The 24,750-nt window shown below is 41.0% G+C and overlaps 1 long non-coding RNA gene across 1 annotated transcript; it reads right to left on the bottom strand.

Moving 5' to 3' along the window:
- Nucleotides 1–200: 200 nt before the first annotated feature.
- LOC116663780 lies at nt 201–24,750 on the bottom strand. The gene is made up of 3 exons (XR_004320112.1): nt 24,634–24,750; nt 3,323–3,550; nt 201–683 (listed from the first exon to the last, which is right to left on the bottom strand). It is a non-coding gene; the product is annotated as an uncharacterized LOC116663780 (long non-coding RNA).

Here is a 24,750-nt window from a genome sequence, read left to right as displayed (position 1 = left end):
AGCTGAATGCCATCTGCTTGGAGAACAGGGACCAGGTCCGAAGCTGTGGGTCCCTAGTTTGCCAGGCCACAGAAAGACGGTGCCGGTTGGATGACTGATCCAACCTCCGGCCATTCTGGAAGCCCAGAACAATTGCAATTACATGTCAGTTATCCGTTTATCAGAAAGGCACTTTCTGGATGTCCGAGGGAAAGCAGAAGTGGCTTTCTGCCTTCATTCATTCATTCATTCATTCATTTAATGAATATTTACTGAGCACCTACTGTGTGCCAGGCACTATGACTGACACAGGATTCAGCAGAGAACGAGACAGAATTCCTAGTCTTCTGGTGTTTGTGTTCCCACCAAGGGGAGATCAGATAGTATATTTGTTTGTAGAAATGGACCAGGTGATGCTAAGTACTCTAACCCAAAATGAAGTGGGGTAAAGGAACACAGTATTAAAGGAGAGGCTGCTGCTGGGTGGCCAGGGCAGGCCCGGAGGGCGGTGAAGCGGGGAAATTCTGGGACGTGCACATGTCAGAAACCCCAGATCAGATGGTCCGGCGTGGAGACCCTGCAGCCGAGCAGCCCCCCTCCCTTTGCCGGTTTGTGGATCAGGAATCCTGAGCCGCCCGGGTCGCCTGGAGAGAACATGAATCACCATCTTCGGAAGCGGAGGGAGAGAGAAAAGGTCCAAGCGCCTGCAGCAGGAAGAGAGTCTGGGGTAAGAAACGTCCCATTCACGTCGTCAATGGAACGTTGTTCTTGCCCGTTACTGAAAGGAGAAAGGGGACCTTCCCTTCTGGTTCAGGGGAAAGAATGGGGCCCCTGTGGGGAGAGAAACCTGCTCTGGTTTCAGAAAAGAAACACCAGCAGGGCTCACGAGGCTACCCAAAAGGAAAATGGACCCTATCAGCAGCCCTGCGTTTCTGAGGGGGTCAGATGGAGACATTTTAAAGGGGGGGGGGGGGTCTCTAAACAACACTTATCTCCTTCCTTTTCTTTTTCTCACCGAACGCCAGGAGATAGATGATGGCTCCTTTTACGACACAGGGTGAACTGAGCGAAGGGTAACTCTCCTGAGCCCAGTTGACCGATGTTGCCATCACACCCCAGCCCCTGAGAAGGGGAGCCGTTGCACACAGTTCCACTTTTGATAGCCCGGTGCCGATGACTAACACTTCCTGAGACTAAGCGCCAGGCACTATGCAAAGCATGGTCTACAGAGTGACTCAAATCAGACTTCAGCAGTAGATTTTATTAGTTGCACCCATTTTACGGATTAAGAAACTAAGGCTCAAGTTGAGGACCTTGCCAAGGTCATACGACTGGGAAGCAACGGAGCTGGGATTTGAACATCAGTGATGTGACTTCGAAGCCCACAAGTTAATGTCTGTAATCAGCACAGCACTGTCTGTGAGATGCTCTTGTTGATCAAACCCTAGCCCTACAGGAGAGCAGGAAAAGACGGGCAGAATGTGTGCTTTCCCAGTCTTGATCTGGCCCCTGGGGGTACAAACACTCTGGCACACCACCCTGGGCTGGTTTAGCCCGAGGTTTCTGCTCTGTGAGGGTGCCACCCGGCTCTCAGAGCTTCAGGCTATGTGCCTGAAAGACCTTTTTTCACTCAAGAAGTTACTCAGATGAGGGAAATTACCTAAAACATGACACATACCAAGCTTCTCACAGTGCAAATGTCCCAAATATTCATTTAGGTAATTATTGCAGTACAGATTCATCCTCACGGAATGTGCTGAGAACCATGTAGCAAAGTCCACTTCAGAGGTGGGGGAGCTCCTGGAGCAGGTTTACAGGAACAAGTCCACAGCCGTTTGTACCATAAAGATAACTTACTGCTTTTTTATTAGTCACCCTCCCAGCCCTGGGGCTACTAATGATTCAGAAGTTTATGGTAAGGAATGAATGAGAAAAATACTCAGCACAGCACCTGATGTTTTTATACATAAGTATTACAATCATTCTTCTTACTAAATATGCCTACTAATTCCCTTTTCTTCACTTGGTGTGTATTGTGTGTAAGGTACCAAGTCAGTCACATCTGCAATTGAGCTTCAATTTGCTAGAAGCTACTGTACGTGAACCCCTTTGGGTAGGTTACTCTGCCCTGAGCAACACTGCACGCTGATTGGTGGAAATCGCTTGTGCTCTGAGTGGTCTGCAAGGCAGTCAGTGACAAGCAGGAACAGCTATATTTTACTCAGTCCATGCTCATCTTTATTTGTTCTAAGTAAATCTCTGACAATGTCCAGTTCAGTGGATTCTGCAGATGAACTTCTCCAAACACATCTAACTGTAGAAGCAGTATGTTCCTGTATTATTATCTTATTTGGAGGTGAGAGGGGAGGATGTGGGTCTGCATGTGTTTAGGAAGTGGTGACACATTTCTTTAACCAGACCTCTGTCTGCCACGTCTGCCTGCACATGAGGAGACAGTACAGTAGGGCAGTTCTGAGCACAGTTTCTGAGTCAGACTGTCTGGTTTCCAATCCTGGATCTCCCTGGGGGCTGAGGCGAGTAACTTAAGTTTCCTGTGCCTCAGTTTTCTCATCTGTAAAATGGAAATGATAATATCACCTACTTCATAAGGTTGCTATAAGGATTAAGAGATTTACTATGTAAAAATCACTTAAAATAGCATCTGGCAGATAGTGAGCACCCTACAAATGTTAGCTATTAGTATTATTATATCCCTCTCTCCCCATCAGCCACCTCCCTTACAATCCAGCCAGAGGAGGGAAGCAAATGTGTGTAGGGGGGCTTCCTAAAACACCCTTTGTTGTTGTTTCCTTTTGTTTCTTAATGTCCTAAGTAATACATGGATACAATATCATTAAAAAAAGGAACCTCAAGATGTGACCTTATTTAAAGGTAAGATCTTTGAGGATGTAATTAGTTAAGGATCTCAAAGTATAATCAACCAAATTTAGAGTGGACCCTAAATCCAACGCCTAATGTCCTTAATAAGACGACGAGGAGACAGACACACAGGGAAAAGGCCACACAGCAGAAGCAGAGATTGGAGGGGTGCTGTCACAAGCCGAGGAAGACCTGGGACCACCAGGAACTGGAAAAAAACAAGGAAGGATTCTTCCCCAGAGCCTTCGGAGGGAGCACGGCCATGCTGACACCACAGTTTTGGCCTTCCGGCCTCCAGAACTGTGAGAGAGTCAGTTCCTGCTGTTTTCAGCCATCCAGCTTGTGAACATTTTTCACAGCAACGCTAGGAAAGGAACACAGCCAGGCAAGCCAAAGTGCCCCTGTCCACGGCCCGCAGGCCTCCACCCAGGTCCCCTCCCTCAGCAGGGTTTCCCTTTGTCACCTCTCCTCTTCCCATGCCCTCACACAGGCATCCAGCATATTTCAGCTAGCTGGCGACAACATTTGGCGAATGTGGCTAAGCCGTCTTCTTTGCAGCAGCCCAGCATCCTGAAGCCTTGATTGCAGCCAGGCGGCTGGACCACATCCAGGACCAGGTGCTCCTTCTCCCAGGGGACCGCAGGGACCATCTCCTGGGTGTCCCAGGTGCACTGCCTTTGATTTACAGTCACTGAAAGACAAGGGAATCCTCTAGAACAATGTCTCCTTCTTCATGACTCACGAGCTTTAAGGGTAATTTTCATAGCCCTACTTCCTCTTTCCTATGTGGGTTACATCTTCGTCTACCTTAGTCAGTGTCTACAGATCTGATTAATACAGGTCCAAGAGTCTTAATATGGGTCCACTCTTGGTGAGAACCGGAAGTTGCCATCTGAAGAGTACTTTGCCACATCTTCTAGCTGTGAGCATGATGCATGGTTATCAATCACGTGGAAACGGACCTTCACATTCAAAGTTTCAAGTTAAAAGAATATTAGAGAAGGAGGGTATATGGCTCAGTGGTAAAGTGTGTGTTTGGCATGCATGAGGTCCTAGGTTCAATCCCCAGTACCTCCATTAAATAAATAAATGTGCTTAATTACCTCCCCCCTCTGAAAATTTAAATAAAATAGATGAAAAGAAATTGCCACTTTAAAAAAAAATTTTAATGGGATATTTAAAAAAAAGAATATTAGAAATTGCCTAAGCCAGGAACTCTCAACAGTTTTGGGGTTATAGCCCCTTTTGAGAATCTGATAAAAGATGCCAACCCCCTTCCCTGAATCAGGCACCAAACATATAAACTAGAATCTCAGGCCAGTCCTTGTCCCCAGGTTACAGCCCCTCTCATTTTACAATTGAGGAAAATTAGGCTCCAAAAAATACAGCAAAAAAGTTCTCAGTGGCAGAATCAGGACAAGAACCCAGATTCTCCCTGACCCACCATCTCCCTGAGGCTCTCTCTGTCTCAGTCAGAAGATGCGTTTGCCAGCGGGGGGCAAGAAAGGTGGGAAGAGGGAATCGGGGGAAGGGAGGCCCCAGACTGAAGGAGCCGGTGGTCAGAGCAAGAGGAGAGAGTCCAAGGGCTCCGGCCGTGGACACAGTGGGCTCCCGGGACATGGTAGCCCCCCAGTTCCCTCCAACTCCAAGACAAAAGGAAATAACTTTACATCAAAGCAGCGAGGCCTTAGATAACAACACAAGGAAATTTTATTTTAAGGAGCTATCTTTGCATTTCTAAAAGAAGTTTATATAATGTCCTCCGCAGGCCTCTTAAAAATAGAATAGCATCTCATCCATCTAAGATGGTCTGAATGTAGACAGACATGGAGGCCAGAGGCCGGTCAGGAACGTTCAGGACGTGGTCTGTACTCACCATTCCTGCTTCCTTGGCCCCGAGCAGACGTCACTCACCCTCACCCTACCATTTCTAAACCAACACTAGGTGTGGCCTCGGAATCCTTCACAACTCAGCACTCCAGAAGTTACTCCCAGTTGGCAATGAGGTCTGCAACCTATTTGCCATCCTGCAGCTAAATGACTTTCTGATGTTGTTTCTAGTCTCCTGTGAGAGGTACTTCCCTGTAGTCCCATTTAAACGTTCTGATGATTGTACTTGGTTCAGCAAAGGCCTAGAGACCTCCCTTTCTAGGGCAGTAATCTCTCCTAGGATTTCTTCTAACAGCCGCACTCTGACATTCTCGGTCATGTGAAATAATTAAGAGTGCGCCCTAAGAGTCCTTGTTTATAACTTACTTATGTTTACATAGACCATGGACACAGTTCTTTAAAAGTTTCGAGTTCAATATTATTATTGCCCATAGGTCTTGGGTCTTGATTTTGATACCCTCTTTGGTATCAGGGATCTCTCTCTCTCTCTTCTCTCGACTATATCCCTGATGTTAGATTTTGAAGAAGAAGCAAGGAGACGGACACAAATCTAAGCTGCATCATGAAGGTCAAAGACAGTGACAGGGGAAGGTAGGGGTGGTATTGTACACCTCTTCACTCTAAACGTAAAAGAATAGGAGCTCTCTGCACCCACAACTAGATGAGATACATGGGGCTTAGAGCCCAGTGCCAGCCCCTTTCTTGCCTGTGTTCTTTGCTTGCATCACCGAGCATTCCAGAACTTCCCCTGGAACTTTCCAACCTTGTGTTTGCCTCAGTGCCCCCTGACTTGGTGATTTGTGTTCTGTAGTATAGCTGTACTGCCTCCGAAGGATACGACCAAGTTATCCCATGTTCCATGGTCCTCCAAAGTGGGAGAAGCCACGTGCTGGGGATATGGCAGCCTGCGCTGGGAGGGCAGTCACGTCCGCTGTGCAAGAGAGGGACTGAACAGGAGGTTGTGTTGTGTTGCATTTTGTGTTCTAGTTCTAAGTCTAATGTAAAACAAGAAGGGTTTAATATTTTCTAATGTGGCTCTCATTTGGTCTCCCTTCTTCCACACTCACCTTCCTCTACTGTCTGTCCTCCAGCCAGGACTGCAGGGTCTTGTGAAACTGGAAGTCAGACCATGTCATGTTGCTACTCAGTATACAATGGAATGCTACTCAGCCGTTAAAAAAAAAAAAGAATGAAATAATGCCATTTGCAGGAACATGGGTGGACCTAAAGATGATCACACTAAGTGAAGTAAGTCAGACAAAGACAAATACTATATGGTATCATTTATATGTGGAATCCAAAACAAGGACACAAATGAACTTATTTACAAAACAGAAACAGACTCACAGACATAGAAAACAAACGTATGGTTACCTAAGGGGAAAAGGGGAAGGGGAGGGATAAATTAAGAGTTTGGAATTTGCAGATACAAACTATCACATATGATACAGATAAACAACAAGGTCCTTGTATATAGCACAGGGAACTACATTCAATATCTTGTAATAACCTATAATGAAAAAGAATACATATATAAAAATGTATAAATGAATCACCATGCTGTACACCAGAAACTAACACAATGTTGTAATCAATGATACTTAAATTTAAAAAACTCCTGTAACACCCACCGCCTACCCCTGTCCTCTCCTTCTACAAGGCTCTTCCTCTTCCTCTCCCTTCCCAGCCTTTCTGACCTTCTTGCCCAAACGGGAAGACACCAGGCTCCTGCCTGGGGCCTTTACTCCAGCTGTTGTCTCTACGCCAGATGTTTGCTTGGCTAACTCCCCCACCCCTCTCCATCTCACCTACTCTACAGGGCCTATCTCGATGACTATTTAATGTGGCAACCTGCCTCCCACACATACACATCTCAGCTCTCCATCCCCTTAACCTTACTCTCTTTTTTTTTATTTTTATTTTTTCCAGAGCACTTATGACCATCCTAGAAATTACATCATTCTTACATATTATGTTTATTGTTTATTATCTAACACCCCCCCCCCATGAGAATCTAAGCTCCAGGAATCTTTTTCACTAATTTTCTTTTTTACTAACATATTCTAAGTGCCTTGAATTGTGCTAGGTACTTAATAGGTTCTCAATTAATAGTTGATAAACAAATGGTTGAATGAACAAATAAAGAAATGAATGAATAAAGCCATTGTTCTGGGATGACAACGGATTAGTAGCAAAAACATCACTTCCAGCGAGTTTCTAAAGTAAGGAAATGGGTGGGGGGTGGGGAATCAAATCACAGAAAAGGCTGAACACAGATGATCAATAACATTTACTCCTCAGCTTCATACAGACTCAATGGTGGTGTTTACGTATTTTTATAGGAGAAAAACTGACACAACTTCCAGCAGGTGGTTTTAACAGTAATTTTTTTTGTATATCTATAAAGCGGTAACTTAAAAAATTTATTTTATTTTACAAAGAAGGTTGCCTCAGTTCTCCAGGTCTTTCTGGTGAAAGACAAACGATTGCCTGGACTACTCTAATCGAAGTTCCGGTTTTCCTCCATTCCAGAAAGCAGAAATGCATGTACAAAGAAGTTACAAAAAAGGCATAAATATTTTGCCCAAAGAAAGATGCTTTTGTGGGGGGATGATGGAATAATTTATGCTAACTACCTTTCAGCAACTCTAACTTTGCATGCAGAGGTGAGCTCATGTGATTAGGAGCCAAAAAGCCTTAGTAAGATATGCTCTCTGGACTGTTAATGAGATGACAGACCCAAAGGTAACACCAAGGCAGGGTTACCGTTGAATAACCATCATTCCATCCAATTAACTTCTGCAGGGGAAGCAACCGTGAATTTCAATGTTCACAATACTGGGCTGTATAAAGATGTCATGATTCTATTCAAAAGAAAGTTGACACTTGAGTCCCAATGAAATCATGTCCAGAAAAGCCTTGAATTTGAAAGAGGAGAGGCAATAGTGTGCAAAATATGATTACAAAGTAAATGTACCCTGAGTCTGTACACTTCAGAGGGAAAATGTGCATTTTTATGGCAGTTTGCACTTTAAAGACTGAAGGGTGTTTATTGTTTCCTTCAATGTACTTCACAGAAGTGCTTTTCACCATCTAGATGCCGGCGTGGTTAATTACATATGCACACCATGACATTCTACTGTGTGAGCTTAGCAAAACTGCAAGGCTAACCTTTTTAGAAAGTACGCCTAATTGCTAAGACCTGATGAGAGGCGACACCAAATGAAAGCTTTTCAGATGCATCTCTGGTTAAAGTCAAAGGTCACCAGCATTTCATGAACAGAGGAGGAGTTAACCTTGGTTTGTTAGACAAGATACCCTTCTAAGAAAACCCAGGCTGCGGGTTTCAAGATGTCCTGGATTTGCAAAACCTGGAACCCTCCTTCTTGCTGCCTTTGCAATCAATGGGCATTAACTGAGCTCAATGCCAGGCTGTTCTCTGGGAGCTCTCTGTGTCCCCTGGGCCAACCCTGTCCCTCTTGGTCTTTCATCCCTACACTTTTTCATCACACAGACTTCTCTCTGACTATGCCTCTTCCTCCTCTCTACACCGCTTCATCTCGAGAGAGAAAGATCCTGAGTTTTCCTTCATCTTCTCTGTTCCTGTGGTGCTTCCTGTCCGCCATTTCCCCCATCCCTCCTAACCCCCACCCTACCCCCTGCCCTGTCCTGTGCCCAGGTTATGAGCTGAAGCTCAGGAACCATACTGCTTGGATCTAATCCCTGCCTCCAACCTTCTGTGGGACTTCGGGTTAGTCACCTCAACTCTCTGTACCTCCATCTTCTCATTTGCACCATAGGGATGACAACGCTAACCACATCTGGGTAGGAATTAAATGAGATGATACATGGAAAGTGCTTTGAACAGTGACCGATACATAGTAGCCATTGCTACCACTTTCTTCAAAGGCAGAAATCGATTTATCCTTCTAGCCTCAGGCCAGATTTTAATCTTCCGTGAAGCCTTTCACAGATTTTTTTCAACCAGTTGTAATGGTTCTTGTTTAGTAATTTGAACCCTTACAATCCTAGGCTGGTGCTTTTCTTATCCCCTTGGAAAGGCACCACTTACTAGACAACGAGATATGTCAGATACTGGGCTCAGTACTTGATGTGTTTTGTTTTCTTGTTTTTGAAAAGTAGGTATTACTACTTGCATTGTACAGATGAGGAAACCCACGCTCACAGAAGATAAGCTACTTCTCCAGATTCACAAAACAAATGTAACTAAATTTGTCTCCTTAACTTCACTTCTAGTTTAAAGGCTCTCTGAAGGCAAAGCCAGCACCTCCTACTCAACTTCTACACCCTGCACCTCCCATGGAGAAGGGGTTTCTAAACACCAAGTATTGTTGACTTGAAATTAATGTACGGTTTGGGTACCAGCGTCAGCCAATGTAGTGAAAAGAAATGACACTTAGAGAGCATTGTATACTTTCCAGGGCATTTTGACATGCACTGTCTCATTAAGACCTCACAACAGTTCTGAAAGCTTTGTATTATTATTGTCTCCATTTCTCAAGTAGAAGATGAGCAGGCAGAGAGGCTAACTGGCTTTTCTCAAACCAAACTCCCAATTGCAGTGTCCAGTCCAGGCGTCGTTCCACGTGCCGTCCACTAGAACATCCTTAACTTTCCCCCAGCCCCATCTGAGATCCAACCATGGGCACAACATCTTGGACACAAAATAAACTTTGTATGAACCTCAAATACTGCCAACGAGGCAATGACCCCAAATAAGCAGAAAACCTAAAACTGTTTTGCCAGACTTCTGTTCTTCGGAAGGAAGGAAACAGACAGACCCAGAGCCCGGCCAAATTAAAGAGGTTGAATTCTCATTCTGTGGGGAGAAATATGCAGCTCAAGTAGTCCCTTTAATCCAAATATGGGTTTATACAAAGTGACAAGCCAGCAGGTTTTTAGGAACTCTGAATGTTGAACATTCTCATTTGTAAGAAGTCACTTCTGGAGCGTTCTTTCTTTTCTTTCAGAAAGGTCAGGAGTGTCATTTCAACATGTCTCTGGCAGTGGTAGCCCCACCGAGGGACTGAGCTAGGTGATGGAACCGTTTTTAGATTTCTAAATATGAAAGCACACGCTGGTGTGTTACACAATCGAGAAAGAAAAAGAATGGCTGTGTCTTTAGTAACGTGCCCCATTTCAAGAAGCAGCCAGTGTTTATTAGGGAGCTTGTTGACCACAGATAGATAGAAAGAACGGCAGCAAAAATGCTGATGCAGGTTTGCCAAGGGAATGATTGCATCATTAGTCCAGGGAGTTGAACTATAACTGGATTTCATCTTTCTTCAACCTGATGGGGTTGGGGAGGAGATTGACTGCACTATCTCGCCACCCAGAAGGACTTACTCGGGGTAGAACAAATATCAGACACGGACCTGGGACATAAAAGGTCATTTATTTCACATGTGATCTGAATGCAGTGTACAAAGTCCTAAGCCACGTGGGACGGGAAATAGAACAAGGAGCCAGAGGCAGATCCTCCCATCAAAGGGATTTCTGGATAATAGGAAAGGAAGCATAAATAACCTCAGACAAGACAGAAAGTGAAGTGTCACAAAAGTGGTGAGATAATGTGCTAACAGAGTCCAGAGGAAGGCGTGATTCCTTGGGTCTGGGGGGATAAGGGAAGGGAGACTTCATGGAGGAGGTGGCAGTTGAGACGAGCAGGATTTGGAAGGCACGGGACCCTGGGAGGGAAGAACATCCCGGGATGAGGAAACAACAGGGGCTAAGGCTGGGAAATATAGGAGGCAGACCCAGAATAGAGAATTTCGTTTGTTCGGGACGTAGGATGCTTGAAGGTCAAACTGCTTTTAACTAGTATTTTCTAGCTTGGAAAGCATCCTGAGGCTGTCTTTCAATAAAGTGAAAGTCTTATCAGTTAGCCAGTCACTTGTCTGACCCTCTGTTAGCAACCCTAGTAGAAGAAAATGCTTTCAGACATATAAAGCTACGGGACAGGGAAGGGATAGCTGAAGTGGTACTGTGCATGCTTAGCCTACACAGGGTCCTAGATTCAATCCCCAGGACCTCCTCTAAAAATAATATAAATAAGTAAACCTAATTACCTCCCCACTAAGAAAGAGGAAAAAAAAAAGCTATGTGGATGGGGGCAGCCAGGGGGCCAGGCACACTTTAGGAAGCATTTCATGAAATAATGTTTAGCTTTTACGACCAAATCTGTGTCCTTGGTTTGTACAGTGTGGAAAGTTCGTCAAGCTACAGAGAAGCTAGAAAAATCCACACTCCTTTCTTTACAGAACTTGCTAAGGGAGCTGTCTGATTTTGAGTGTAGAGTTGAGCATTAACAGTAGGCAGTGCGTGTACTGGCACATCTATGCCTCATGCTTGATTTCACAATCTCAGATGCATTGAGTCAACTTTTCTTATGCATGTGGACACTATAATTAAAAAAAAAAAAAGGAAGGAAGGAAGGAAAGAAAGAGGGAGAGAGGGGAAAAAAATGGCTTATTTTTTGTCTCCAAGTCTCAATTTCTGCACTTCATAACTCAGCTGAATCTAGGAAGCATAGTGTGATGTCTTTCCCAAAAAAGAAAGGTGTTTGTTTCTCTGCCAAATTGAATATATAGATTTGGCTGTGATTTTTTTTTAAGCCACCTGGTAACATATTTCAAGAGTCCTCCTTTTGTGACTATATCTTAACTCCATCCCTATACAAATGTGTACAGGACTTGAATACAATGAAAAGGATGACGTTTTATTTTGTCTTGAATCACCTTTTCTACCTTATGAAAAATGAACACTGCAGTGTTATGTTTAGCCCAGGCTACTAAAAAAAATCTTTCTTTGGGAGAATTTGACCCTGTTCCCATTGTTTTCTCAGCATGTTTTCTGCATCAGCACATTGATTATGCTGTCATTAGCCAGAACACTGAGACAGAAGAAAGATCTCTTAGATCATCACAGTGCATGCCTGGAGTGGGCCGAGGTCTCCTGGGAGAGACTGGGACACACCGTCTTCGGCAAATGACCAAGAGAAATGTAGAGGGATGTAAAAATTTACCCTGCTACAGTTCTTAACTTTTGAAAGTTTCTGAAATAACTCCCAGAGACTGTTGGTAAAACAATTACACTGCTGCATTTAGGTCAGTGGTTCTCCAGGGGGGGCAACTTTGGCCCCCAGGAGACATTTGGCAGTAATTGGAGACATTTTGGGTTGTCACAACTTGGGAGAGGGGAGGGGGCTACTGGCATCCAGTGGACTGAGGCCAGAGTTGCTGCTAAACATCCTACATTGCCCCTGAGAGCCCTCCAACGTCAATAGTGCCCAGGGAGAGAAACCCTGGGTTAGGTCTTTTTTTAGCTCTTTTTCCTGAAGTTTAACTGCTCACTCAGCTCCAAGCAAAGCAGATTCCGTGACTACATGGCACCAAAGAGCACACACTGTTCTGAAATAAACTACATCAAATAAAATTCCTACTAATTCTGGTTCTTATTCAGAACATAAGCAAGTATTAACAATCATACAGAGAAGACAAAAGCCCCTTTCCTGGGTATTTCAAGAGTTAGACTGTGTTGCATTTCAGAAGACTTCACATCAAGTAAAGGACATCCTAGAGACTTGAGGAAAAGGAACCACTATACACTTAGGGAAAAGGAAACCATCATACTTTCCTTCTCATTAGGGCCCTACCGTTAATCAGAAGCCTATATTTTTGTTTCTACATATTCTTCAAGTTTTTATAGGCAGAGTCGATCCTTAAAGTCAAAACCTTAAGTGAAAAACGTTTGGTGGCAAACAAGCATCTCAGAGTACTCAACAGATACCCTATCCTCCCGTCGTCATCCCAAATCCTATCCATCATTCATTCTTTCTTAGGAAGTAAAGACAGGAAAAAGCAAATTAGGACAGAATGGAGGGATAGAATAAGGGCAAGGTAAGAAAAGAAAAAGAGAGAGAGAAATCAAAGGTTTGTTTTCACGGATTCGAAAGGACTTTGGTTGACAGAATCTTCCTGATAGGTTGTTCAACCCCCAACTTTCCCTGCAATTTTACACTTGCCTTGGTCTCTTCTGTAATGTAGATTTCAATACTGCAGGTCAGGAAGGGTCATAAAGGGGAAAAAAACAGATAAAACAATTTATGTTATGAACTGTTACCAAAATACTAGCACTGAAAAAGTAAGCAGTCTTTTATTACAAATATATTGGCTTACAGTTATCACATGTCCAATATTTTTGCTTGCTTTGAGTTTCCAGTTTTAGGAGTCTAGTTTGAGTTCATATTTTCAAAGACCAAAGGAGTTGTTACAAATTCCAGATTAGCTCAGAGGCTTTGGAATTGGGAGAAGCAAGCCAGATCCACTGCAAATCCTTGTTAAATATATGGGGTTTGTTTAGCTCATTGATCTCAATAGCAGCAGAACCTCTGTGCATTTGAAACATCAAAGTGGTTTACTCTTTGTCTGTCATAGAATCATCCTTTCTTTAAAACTGTGTCTTGACTATGACGTTCTTCCTCCTTCCCTGCCCCAAATAGAATCAGGTTTGAGCCTTTCTGCGCCATTGGGCTAACTTGAATTAAGGTCTGTCATTTGTGTTCAGTTACAACTCTGTTACATTTCCTAATAAACTGTGTCTGATCTTCCGGCATTTCCTGGACTATTTATGAGAATGGTGCAGCCAAGATTTAGTGGAGACGTCATGGTGCTATTTAGTATGTGAAACATACTTGCAAAGCATACAGCCTAGACTCTTCATTCTTTTTGTTGTTAAAACCAGTCACCCACACTCGTCCCCTACTGAATGAGGCCACCCAGGATAACTCAAACATGAATTCTTCCAAGGAAAAGCAGTGATCGTAGCAGAACTAGGAATTGATAAATCCAGTCCTAACTTGCTCTATAAACCAGGAATGCATTTAATAAACTCCTTTGCTTTGTTTTTATTTATTTAACTCGTATAAATGACCATAGTCAGATAAGCTCATGATAAGTGCAAAGATGTCTATCACACAAAATGATAGTGAAAGCAAAATTGCCTTTCCCTACCTGCCCCACCTCCAGCCCCACTGCTCAGAAGTAAGCACTATTAATAGTTCCTCATGTGTTCTTCTAAAACATTTTCAGAGAGGAGAATAGAGAAAAATTTATTTTTTTTTGTGCCCCAATTCCTTTTTTTTTTTTTTAATTTCCAGAGCTCACAGTACTTTTTATCACCGCTAAATCTTTACCAGGCCAGTCCCATAAATATCTCAAGCTATTCCAAATAAACTAGACAGACAATTAAAAAAAATAATTTCTTAATATTAGTGGTAGACATTAAATAACATTTTCCTCAGCCTTCAATGGTTTCTCTCAGTGTTTATCAGCTTTCAATTCAAATCCCCAAGTTCATTTTGAAATTTGTGGCTCCTTTTCTTTCATTACACAAAGGGCTTCATTTAAAGTGAAATTAAGTGGAACTTTAAACTAACATTGAACCTGCAAATCCATGGACACTGTGTGGAACTAGAATATTCATTAGTGGACCCCAGACCCGAATGTGGTGGTCTGATAGGCTTGAATATCTTGTTGTTTCAAGATGCTGTACTCTCACTACTTCCTTTAAACCCTAGAACAGGAAGGCATCACTCCCCTGGTCTGTCTTCCTGGCTGATTTCCTGTTCTTCCTGGACATATCTGGAATCTTTTGTGTTTTAAAAACACATACCGCTGCTGTATCTCGTTTTGCCACCCAGCCTCCAGATTGCTTTTAGGGAAACTCACCGACTTCCCCCAGGCCACTGAGGATCTGCCGCTGGATCACAGACCCCTGCTTCCTGTTACCTACAGGGCACTCTCTGGCTTTCTCCCCACTTGGAATTGAAGCTTTTCCTGGGTCATCTCTGCACAGCCTGTGCATCCCTCCTGGTGGCATTTTAGTCTGTGACATGCCCCATCCTGCTCCAACCTGGGGCCTTTTAGCATCTATCATCATGGTCAGAAGATACGCAGAAGAAAGTTTTTCTCTTTTCTTAAATTCAAGTCCAGCCCAGAATTTTAAACCCTGATACCACCTAGTAAACAGAAACAAAAACAATAAATTTGCAGAAGGAGAGAGACATAACTGAAAGCTACAGCATGAGGGAAGGCTGGCAGGGAGATCAGGACGGACTTTCGGATTAGCCTCCATCACCCTACCTGAACAATCCCAGTTTTGCTCAGGACAACCCTCAGGTCCTCGGGAGCAGCTGAGTCCCCAGGATGGGAGAGGGGCCTCGTTGGTCTGTCCAGAGTCCCACCTCCTCTCCCAGCAGTTGGTTCCGCAATGCGCATGGGAGCCAATGAGATGAGAGGAGGGGTTTCCTGGAGCATCCTGCAAAGTCTCTTCACTCTAAGGGCAAAGCAAGGAAGGCAGGGTCTTTTTCTTCCTCCAGAGCTTCTCAATATTAACCTATGGATGAAATCAGTCCTCCAGGAAATATAGAGCACAGGGAAATGGAACCAGAGCCAGCGGATTCTGCCACCTCTCCAGTTGTGGGAGCCAAGACAGTTTCTCACTGTATGAGCCACCGAAGTTCAATATGTGTTACTTGACACTGAAAACATTCTAAATGATACCAAGATGGAGAAAGAAGCCAGCCTCGAACAAACAAAAAGAGAATTTCTAGCCCACAAACCATATTCTATCCTCTTGGGCAAAGTAACTGCTTTGGAAAAAGCACGCTGTGGGTACTTTTTAATACCCTTATGGTTTCCTTGAATTTCTAGAACTTGTGTTTGTTTTGGCAGGCTTCGTTTTGTTTTGTTTTTCTTTATGAAATGAAGACTCAAGTTGTGTGATTTTTTCTTCCCTCCTTTTTATCTTTCAAATTTGGAACCCTAGGACACAGTATTTAAAAAAAAAACAAAACAGTATTAATAAGAGTAACAATTGCCTTCAAGGCACTGGGCTAAATATAGGGGTTATGGGAAGAGGTGTAAAAAGAAGATGAACAACATGGTGCTAAACTTCAGATGCTCTCATTCTGAATCTATTTCCATAGAATCATGGAGAAAGAGCAGTTAATGTAATTCTAACTGACAATAGCCTTGAGTAGAGGCGACATTTGACCTGAGTCTTGAAGCTTTTATTTTTTTTAACAGAGGTACTGGGGACTGAATCCAGAACCTCATGCATGCTGAGCATGTGCTCTGCCACTGAGCTACACCCATCCTTCTTGAAGCTTTTTTTTTTTTAATTAAGGAAATTCAAACAAAGAATACAGAAGATTACATACTAAGCACTGGTATACTTGGCAGCCTTTTTTAAAATAAATACTAACATGTTGCCGTTTTTGCTTTAGATTCATTTTTAAAATTAATTCTTAAATTTTGAGATAATTGTAAATTCATATGCAGTTGTAAGAAATAATACAGAAATTGATGGTGTAAGTTACATATTAGGCTTTAATAATGATCAGGGTAACCTATAATGAAAAAGAATATGATAAAGAATATATATATGTATAACTGAATGACTATGCTGTACATCAGAAACTAACACAGTATTGTAAGTCAATAATACTTCAATAAATTAAAAAAAAAAATGAGCAGGAAAGATTGGTGAGGATTACCAATCCCCAGTAGGATGTCTCTAAGTAAGGGAAACTATGGAAATTATAAGATGCCTTGTTTTAGAAGTTATGTGATATCTTTAATAAGAAATAAAACAAATTCAAAATTAAAAATAAAAGAATATTGAGCAGTGCCCTATAGTCTTCCCCGTTTCCCTCAATGGTAACATCGTGCAGAACTATAATGCGATATCACAACAAAGACATTGACATTGATACAGTCAAGGCACAACACTTCCATGCCCCCAAGGATCCCTCGTGGTGCCCTAGTCTAGTCACACTAACATCCCTCCCACTGTGACCCTCTTCTATAAACCTGGAGACCACTAATCTGTTCTCCATTTCTATATTTTTATCACTTTACCAATATTAAATAAATCAAATCATGCAATATGCAACCTCTGGGATTTGCTTTTTTAACTCAGCATAAATCCCTGGGGATTCATCCAAGCTGTTGTGTGTGTGAGTAGTTCATTTCTTTTCCTTACTGAGTAGTATTCCACAAAATGAACGTACCACAGTTTGCTTAACCATTTATCCATTGAAAGGCATCTGAGTTGTTCCCAGTTTTTGGTTATGACTAATAAACATTATTATTATTATTGCTAATAATATTCATGTACAGGTTTTTGTGTGAACATAAGTCTTTACTTTTTTGTTATAAATGTCCAGGAATGCAACAGCTAGGTCATAGTACTAGCATGTTTAATTTTTTAAGAAACTGCCAAACTGTTTTCGAGAGAGGCTGTACCATATTAGATGTCCACCAGTGGTGGAAGAGTGATCAAGTTTCTCTACATTAATACCAGCATGTTGGGTTGTCACTATTTTTCAGCTTAGCCATTCTACTAGGTGCTTAGTGACATCTCACTGTGGTTTTGATTTGCATTTCACCAATGACTAATGATGTTGAACATCTTTTCATATGCTTATTTGCCATCTGTATATCCTCTTCTGTGAAATGTCTCTTCATTTCTTTTGCCTGTTCTTTAATTAGATTGCTTTGTTTGTATGTTTTAGCTGAGCTTTGAGAACTCTTTTTATAGTCTACCTATCAGTGCTTTGCGAGGTATATGGTTTGTGAATATTTTCTCTTACTCTGTAGCTTGTCTTTTCATCCTCTTAATGGGGTCTTTTGTGGAGAAAAAGTTCAATTTTATGAAGTTCAATTTATCCATTTTTCTTTTCAGGGATTGTGCTTTTGTTGACAAATTTAAGAATGCTTTGCCTAGCCCTAGATCCTGAAGACTTTCTCCTATGTTTTCTTTAAAAATTTTTATAGCTTCATTTTTTACATTGTGTCCATGATCCATCTTGGGTTAATTTTTTATAAGGTTTGAGACTTAGGTTGGGTTTCATGTTTTTAGCTGTAGACAGTCATGTCTGTGCTCCAGCATCATTTGTTGAAAGGGCTGTATTTCCTCCAGTATACTTTCATCAAACACCAGTTGGGCATATTTGTGTGGGTCCATTTCTGGTTGTTTTAGTCTAAGTGTGATAATAATTGCTTATTATTGCTTGATGTGTTGAGCAGCTTCTCATCAGACATTTCGTATTACGTTACAAGGCTCTGGATCTCCTTTAAACTCTCTATTTTAGCAGGCTTTCTGTGACACTGCTGTGGCAAGGGAAGGGGAGATGCCACCTCATTAATGCCAGATGGAGACAGCATTCCAAGTACCCACTTGGTTTCCGTTGCCACCTGAGTTGAGGGTTCCTTGTTACTGCTGGTCCGAGGTGGGAGTTCTGGCTCCCCAAGTTGTCCCCACCGACACATCATGAGATTGGGGGTTACTCATGACTGCCTGGCCAGTAGGCAAGTCCTAACTCCCTACGGGGCCTTCTCTGACGCCATCCCGGTGGGGTGCTGGCCAGGTGGTTACAGCCTCACGAGGGTGGAAGTCTATGCTCCATACTCAACCTTTGCTGCCCGGGGGGGAGATGAACCACGGTTTTCTCTGTGGGGCTTGGCTGGGGGAGAGCAGTTATTGTCTAAAAGTTTTCTGTCTTGCTAGGCTGTGCCTTTTCAGGTCCTCTGGCTAGAGGGAGAAGACTTTTGTTGGGAATTTGTTTGCACAGCCTGTTGGCATTTTCAGGTTACCAACTACTTCAGTTACAAGTCTGCCATATGTACGAGACAGAAAGAAAACCCAGAGAACTTACCGTGTTATTCCTTGGATCCTGAGATTCCTACCAACTCTGCATTCCCTCTATCTTTCAGAGTCTTCTTATGCTTGTTTTGTACGTAATGTCTAGGATTTCTAGTTGTATTGAGCAGGGGGAGCAGGGAGAATTACATGTACCCCAAACTTCAAGATCATGATCTTTAAGGAAATAAAATGTTATAGTTCCTGTTGAACACTCCTTTGTAAATTTTACTTAATGTTATGGTCCTCTCTCCTACTTTATGTATCTATCATAATTTATTTTTATTTTCAGAGAGCAGCATTTTTATGGTTCAAAAATTTACATGTCATATATTACACAAAATGAATCCAAAATGGATCATAGACCTAAATGTAAAACACACAATTATAGAACTTTTTGAAGATAACACTTTAGTCAAAGTTTTCTTGGCTATGATACAAATAGCAATGATCCATACATGAAAAAATTAATAAATTGGACTTCATCAACATGAAAAGGTTTTATCCTATGAAAAGCAAATTTAAGGGAATGAAAAGGAAAAAGAAACAGAAAAAGGACAAAGCATTTGCAAATCATAAATCTGACAAAAAAATTTCTATATAGACTATATAAAGAACTCCCAAAATCCAACAATAAGAAAACAAATAATCCAGTTTTTTCAAATGGGCAAAAGATTTGAACAAATTCTTCACCAAAGAAGATACTAATAGTAATCAATTACATGGAAAGATGTTCAATTTGTTAGTGATTATAAAAATTCTAATTAAACTACAGTGGAATACTATTATGCCTACTAAATGACTAATAATAAAACAAAAACTTGACAATGCCTTGTACCGGCAAGGATGTGAAGCAACTGGAACTCTCATATAATCACTGTGGAAAACTTAGCAGTTTCTTATAAAGTGAAACATGTTTTCCATAAGACCCAGCAATCCCACTTTTATGTTTTTTATCTAAGAGAAATGAAAACCTACATTCACACAAAAATTTGTACACAAATGTTTATAGCAGCTTTATTTATCATTGTCAAAAACTGAAAATAACTTTGTTAAAGTCTCTCAACTTGGGATTGGATAAACAAACCAAGGTCTGTCCACATGATGGAATACTATGTAACAGTGAAAAAAGAACTATAGAAAACAACAAGGTCCTACTCTATAGCACAGGGAACTATATTTGATAGATTGTAATCATCTATAATGGAAAAGAATATATATAATGTATAACTGAATCCCTTTGCTGTACACCAGAAACTAACACAATATTGTAAATCAACTATACTTCAATTTTTAAAAACTAAAAAAAAAGAACTGTTGATACACTCAGCAACTTGAATGGATTGCAAGGACACTATGTTGAGTGGAAAAAAAAGCCAGTCTCAAAAGGTTACGTTCCATATAATTCCATTTATATGACATTCTGGAGAAGACTACAGTGACGTTACAAATCAGTGGCTGCCAGACCAGTTAGAGGGGTCTGGAGAAATAGATGAGCTCTGACTATCAAGACATAGTACAAAGAAATATGTGTGTGTGTGTGTGTGTGTGTGTGTGTGTGTGTGTGTGATGAAACTGTTCTGTATCTTGATTGTGGTGGTAGTAATATAACTATGCATTTGTCAAAATTCATAGAACTGTATACTAAAAAAGTGAATTTTACTAAAAAGTAAAGAAAAAATTTACATGAATGTTGTCATCCTTCTGCAGTTTTCCTATTCATTCAACATTGTTTTATACCCAGATCTACCTATGTCTTGAAAAAGATTCCCCTAAGTACAAGAATGCATTCCAAGTAGTAGGACTATTAGGAATAAAGATTCAGAATTGATATGACCTTGGAGTCATCTGTGCACTTGATTCTAAAATGGAAAATGTCATTAGATGGAGCAGGGTCCTGATGATCCCCTGGAGAACATCACTTTGACATGAAGGTTGACAGAGGTTATCCATCACAAGCCATTGACTCTGACCTTAAAGGCCGTTATTCTCAAAAGGTGAATTCTTCCAGGGACCTCAGCTATTTCAACATTAAGTGAAAAACATGGGGGGACCAGTCTCTACATACTCTCTAATTTGTTTTTGTCCAGTCCTGTAAAAATCAAATTTATTTATCCATACGGCATTGGAAAAAGTACTAGATAAGTGCTAGTCCTATTTTATCAACTAAATAGTTGGTGACATTGGCAAGTCATCCAACTACTCAGAGTCACTTCCCCTTCCATAAAAAGTTGCATTACACTAGATTATTTTAAGTCTCTTCCACCTGTAAAATACTGTATGTTATTAATCAAACTTCTGAAGCATTCAATTGCCCATTCAACTGCCTGATGTGACTTAGGAACTTATCTAGGTGCCCTAGATACAAATAAGAGTAAGAAAGAGTCTCCAGTTTAGTGGGGACAATAGCACAGCCATAGAACAATGGGTTGGTTGGCCAAGGCCTTGGGGGACAACCAACAAGAGAGAATTTCATGGCCATTGTCTGAGTGGGGAGAGGATGTGAAGGCTGAGAATGCCACATAAACATCCAGACACCCCCAATTCACTGTTGCTTCTCATTCTCCACATCTGATTTCATTTGAGAAAGAAAGGAGAAGGCCTTTCCTCTGCTTCCACGGGTCTGGCCATGGATGTAAAAACAGGAAGCCACAGACTCTCAGTTGTGCTTAATGCTCACATGCTTAGCCTCTCAAATCTTCATTTCTTATTTAACTAAACATGAAATGAAGGCATCCGAAACTGGAGGGCCCAGTGCTTCGGTAAATGTAAAGCTATAAAAGCTTTCCTGGTGATGAGTAATCATTTAGACTCTGGTAGTTTTGCTGGGTTTTTTTTTTTTTTAAGTGGTAACAGCCTAGCTTTGAGAAATGTGTGTAGCACATTTTCCCACACTTCTTCTAAAGAAACAACAAAATAAATAAATATTCTGGAAGATGATTTTAGAGAATGAACATAATTCCTGCCCATTAATTACCACATGATTTGATGCCAGGAATGTTCGTTTAAAAACAGTTAACCCAGAAGGTTAAACGACAAGGAAAATTATTGCGGTAAAAGCCTAATGGTCCATTAATACAATCTCACGTGGATGTGGAAAAGCATAAAAAATTAAACGTGGGATAAATGTTACACTAATACTACGAATATATTTGTCAAAGATGAAGCTGGGTTTCTGTATACGCCAAAGAACCTCAATTAATCAGAAAGCTTCCATTCAAGTTAAAATAGGAAATGGGAAATTTTTTTAGCACTTTAGCATCTGTTGATGAAACTCTTACTGAAATATATAAGCTTTCCTCATTTTCTAAGCACGAAGAATTATCACAGTTGAGTTAACCCTAGAAGACTGAGATATTGAAACATCTGTAACAACAGTTGAGTAGAGTAGATACCTGGTTTGGAGACAAGTCTTCAGAATCTTGGGTGAACCCTAGAGAATCCCTTTGGAGAGATGACTTTCTGATCCCAGCTTTAAAACATTAAGTTATCTCTTTTCACCAGGTTGTAGGAAGCCAAAACCAAAAGTTTAGCAGAGGATAATGTTCACTTCATTGACACTGGCCCAGTTCAGATTTTACTGTCATCAAAGAAGAATGCTCATGAGTTGAGTTGCTGAATAATACAGTGGACCTCAAAGAATATTCCTTTCAAATACTCTTTAATTATAAAGGGTAAAATTGTAACTTTACAGTTGGGAAACCTGGAAGACACCACCTTAATCAAATGACCAAAGATAATCTTGCAGCAGTGGAACTAATCTACAGCAGGTGTCGCCTGACAGGATGCCCTAAGAAGAACTCAGCATCACTTCTGTGGTCTTCCTGCCCAAAGTCCATCACCTGATTCTAGGCATGAGGAAATGGCCCACAAACCTGAGTGGAGGGACGATCTAAAAATAACTGGCCTCTACTCTTCAAAAATGCCAATGTTGTGAGAAAGAAAGACTCAGAAATCCGTCCCCAATCACAGGAGACAGAAGAGACAAGATGACTGAATTCAAATATCAAATTGTTTTTACCATTAAAAAAAAAAACATTGTTGGGACAGTTGGCAAACTCTTAAGGTCTGTAGATTAGATAATAGCATTGTTTCATTGTTAATTTCCTGATTCTGATCATCCTGTAGTCATGCAAGAGAATCTATGTTTTTAGAAAATACAAATATTTTGTTTAATATAGGGAGTAAAAGTTCATCATATCTAAACTTAACTCTTTTTTTTAATTGAAGTACAGTTGATTTACAATGTTTCAGGTAAACAGCAAAGTGATTCAGTTATACATACATATGTATGTATATATGTGTTCTTTTTCAGATTCTTTTCCACTGAAGATTATTACAAGATACTGAATATAGACCCCTGTGCTATACAGTAGATCTTTCTCATTTATCTATTTTAAATATAGTAGTGTGTATCTGTTAATCCCAAATTCCCAATTTAAACCTCCCCATCCCATCCCCAAATTTAGATGGGAATTGGAGAACTTTCTGGTCGACAGAAAAGTTCCATATATTGACTGTGGTGGTGGTTACAATGGTTACATAAATATATTGATTTGTTAAAGGTCTTTGAACTTAAATGCATGAATTTTATTGCATGTAACCATATCTCAATAAATAAAGGGGTTTTTAAACTGCTGTTCATTTTGATGTTGTATAATGACGGGTTTTGTGAAGTAGCTACTCAGGTAATAAGTCATATGAACTAATTTTCTGGTTTTAGGTGTATGGTTTTATATTGACTTATTGATTGATTGATCGATTACCTAATCTGATGCATGAAATTCAATAGATTATCACGGAACTGTTACAAATTCTCTCTCTCTCTCTGTTCCATCATTTTATCTGATCTATTTTAAGTAGTTTGCAACTAACGCATCTAAATTCTTATTCAAATCTTGCTTGCTTTTTAAAGAGCTGCAAATATTTTCTATCTAAAAACACGTCTACTTACCAGTGAAAGATACCTCCAACATAAAACAATTCCTATATTTTGTAGTATATAAAAGTGAAAAAAAAAGAAAAAAGGAGAAAAGCATATTGCCTGCTTCAAAGAAAATGAAAACTAGGACTGGGGCCATTTCTGATCACTAAATAATAGGATTTCAGTTGTTCTGTGTCCCACAGGAGCTCAGCTATTAACTCAGCTTAGGAAAAGGATTGCAAAATGGACTGCTTCCTGTTGTGAAGAGATTCGGGTGCCTTTACGTTGCATTACCAAAGGCTCGAAGAAAGGTCAACAGGCAGGGTCGGCAAACATCATAGAAATTGACTCTCAAACCTCAGGAGTGAAAGACTGTTGGTACAAGGAGAAGCGATTCTGACTGACATGTGGATTTGGACCTGACCCACATTAGCAAGGAGGGAGGAAGCTGCAGGCTGCCTCCAGGGGCCAGAGCCTAACAGAGAAGTGAGCTGGGAAGGTGGGGGCTTTCCTTCATTCTGGCTCTATCAAATTAACCATGTGCTTGCCCTCGTTCCTTCTCTGTGGCTCAGCTTCCTCATCTACAAGACAAAAGGCTGCAGCAAACGTTCTCTACAGCTGTTTGACATCCTATGATTCTGAATCCCAGCATTTTTGAGATGGAGCACAGAGGTCTTTTCTGCTCCCTAGTTTCTGCCATTCCTCTCCCACTTGCTTTCCAGATCTGAGATGGTCGTAGTCATTACCTACAGTGCTCATCGGACATTCTTCAGATAAGAGGAAACATTTAAATTGTTTTCTATTGTCGTCTTTTTTTTTTTTTTTTTTTTTTTGGCTTACTGGGAGATAGAAAATGTTTCTGTCTTTTTTTCCCTCCCACTAATTCCTGGGAATATCCATAAAACCCTCCACAGCATGTACAGTAACAGGGTCCAGACACAAACTAATAGATAGAAATACTTTATGTGTGCTTAAATTACATCTCTAAGAATTTTTAATTGAATAACCTTAACCACAGGTAAGTAGTAATATCTTTGTGAAGGATCCTGTAGATTCTCATATCATCATTTACAAATGAATAGACTGTGGATTTGAAAATGAGTTGCTTGTTGTAGGAATATTCTTTTCTGGGACTATAATCAAGAAATGCATAGGAAAAAAAAAAGGACAAAACCCCATCCCAGCCAACAGAAGAGGCCAATTCAAACTCCAACTTAGACCCCACACAGCTTTACCTTATGGTGAAAATGGCTGGTTTAAAGATGGCCCAGGCTTTGAAGCACTTTTCAAGTGTTGAAGGTACGGTACCGGAATCTGCTGCCACCCCCAAATATGCCTCTTTGGCAGGTGGA

The sequence above is a fragment of the Camelus ferus genome, chromosome 5 (assembly GCF_009834535.1).
Source record: "Camelus ferus isolate YT-003-E chromosome 5, BCGSAC_Cfer_1.0, whole genome shotgun sequence".
Classification (NCBI taxonomy): Eukaryota; Metazoa; Chordata; class Mammalia; order Artiodactyla; family Camelidae; genus Camelus; species Camelus ferus.
Note: the sequence above shows the minus strand (reverse complement) of the source record. Positions and strands in the feature narration are given on the sequence as shown.